Source organism: Chrysochloris asiatica, unplaced genomic scaffold (assembly GCF_000296735.1).
Source record: "Chrysochloris asiatica unplaced genomic scaffold, ChrAsi1.0 scaffold00076, whole genome shotgun sequence".
Taxonomy (NCBI): Eukaryota; Metazoa; Chordata; class Mammalia; order Afrosoricida; family Chrysochloridae; genus Chrysochloris; species Chrysochloris asiatica.
In genome coordinates, this window is record NW_006408594.1 from 8,081,022 (window position 1) to 8,083,225 (window position 2,204).

General features: G+C 46.2%; 1 pseudogene; it reads right to left on the reverse strand.

Moving 5' to 3' along the window:
- Window positions 1-467: 467 nt before the first annotated feature.
- On the reverse strand, window positions 468-1,706 carry LOC102838729 (annotated as a pseudogene).
- Window positions 1,707-2,204: the final 498 nt, after the last annotated feature.

The window sequence follows — 2,204 nt, forward strand, 5'->3', positions numbered from 1 at the left end:
AGTCTGGAGATGGGGGTGGAGCACATGTTGCCACCCACCAGATGAGTGATTGACGAGGACTGTAAACCCAAGGCAGCTGGACATACAGGTCATGCCGACTGGGACGCCACTGAATAAAAATACAAGTCTCTGCCAAAGTCTTACCAGGCGTGGCCACCAATAGTTTGCACGCACACTCGGGCACTCGGAAATTACTCTGCAGCCCTTTTTTGAGCTGAGGGGTCAGGGCGAAGACTCCCTGCCCACCACCAGCCTTCCCAAGGACTCCTCAGCCTTCAGGGCTGTTGGGGCAGCTGCAGTTCAACCAGAGGAACCAGCAAGGCATCCTGGTTACTGCAGTGGGGCTTCTAGGCAAAGGCCCGCTCAGTGAAGCCCTCTCTGTAGCGGAGGAAGGCAGACAGTGCACAGTAGATGAAGGGCAGTAGCATCTTCCTGCTCCCTGGCTCAGACAACCCCCGGGCTATCACCTATGAGCAAGATTTCAATTGGCTGGTTGGTTCCTTGTTCTGGCTGTTTGGTAGTTTTGAGGAATTGGCGATAATCTAAGGATGCTCAAGGATCTCTTTCAGTGCCAGCCTTTGATTGGGATTATGCTTCAACAGAGTTGAAATGAGGTCCCTAGCTCCCATCATAACCAAGTAAGGGAATACAAACTCAACCCATGAAATTTTGTTGTAGGTCTCCTGGTACATGCTTGCCTCAAAGGGAGGTTTCCCGACTAGGAATTCATAGCAGAGGACGCCGAGGCTCCAGAGGTCCACCTTCCTCATCAGGCATGCAGCCCTCAATCATCTCGGGAGGCAGGTAACCCAGGGTGCTGCCCAGAGTAGTCATCCTGGAAGATGGTTCTCCTGGAAGACTGACCACCTGAAATCTGCAATCTTCAGCTCACCAGTCGACCCCAGGAGCTGGTTCACAGGCTTAATGTCTCTGTGGATAACTTTCTTGGAATAACAGTAGGACACGGCGTCCACTAATTCTGTGATAAAAAAAAAACAGTTCTCTGCTCATCAAACTTGGAAAGCTTCTGAAGCTCTCTATAGACGGTTCCAGAGGCGCGTATTTGAGGGTGAGGTCAATTCTGGTGGCATTGTGGAAATAACCCTAAAGCCTGAAAATGCTGGGATGCTTAAGGTTGGACTCCATTTTTACCTCTCTTCTCACCTGAATCTCGACTCCTGCATTCTCTAGCTGGACTTTAAATAACATTTTCGGAGCCAGGATGAATTTGCTTTTTTTTTTTTTTTCTTGCCAGCTAACCATTACCAAATTTTCCTTTACCTGGCGACGGACCAATTTCAAAATCTTCCAAAATCCATTGCTTTTTAAAAAACTATTATTCTTTTTTTCTGTTTTGAAGCCAGTTCCTTTCCTGGATTATGTCCAGCTGAGGGCAGCTGGGCCTGCTCTCTCTTTGGGATGTTGTTTGGTGTCCTGGAGACAGGACAGGTGATAGTAATTGTCTGCACTGGTTTCTGCTTCTGACCCTAACCTGGCTTCCGATTGGACACTAGCTTTTGTGCGTGTGATAGGGTGCTCTGGGAGGAATTTGAAGGGCACTAGATGCAATGGGCTTGGCCACTCCTAGCAGATGATGGGTTCTGAGGAGGAAATGGCAGCGTCAATGAGATTCGTTTTGGAACATCATCAAGTGAAAGTGTCACCTTAATGGCACTTGGAATGCAGTTTCCTTTGCATTTATCCATGGTGCCTGCAGCCTATGAAGTGAGGTCACCAAGTCCTACCCAGAGTGTAGCGGTTAGGGTGCAAAGCCTCTTCTTTTAAAATATAAGTTAAACCCTTTCCCATGGTACTACTAATATTCTCCTCCAACACCACCATAACTCAAATGCATCAATTCTCCTACAATTTTCCTTATTCGCTGGCCAACTTTTGCATGCATATGAGGTTATTGAAAATACCATGGCCTGGGTCAGGAGCATCTTAGTCCTCAAACTAATACCATTGCTTTTCAAAACTTTAAAGAGGTCTTGTGCAAGAGATCTAACTAATGTGATACATCGTTTCATTTCTCTCTCTCTCTTTTTTTTAAAATAGACTTTATTATATTTTCTGTGTTTGAAAGTACACTTAGTTGAGGTCTTTCAAAATCTTCCCTAGACTTGTGTGGTGTACCTTTTGGTTGGTTGATGATACATAGAGGGGATTGTAACCACAACAAAGTAACGATATATATGACAGGA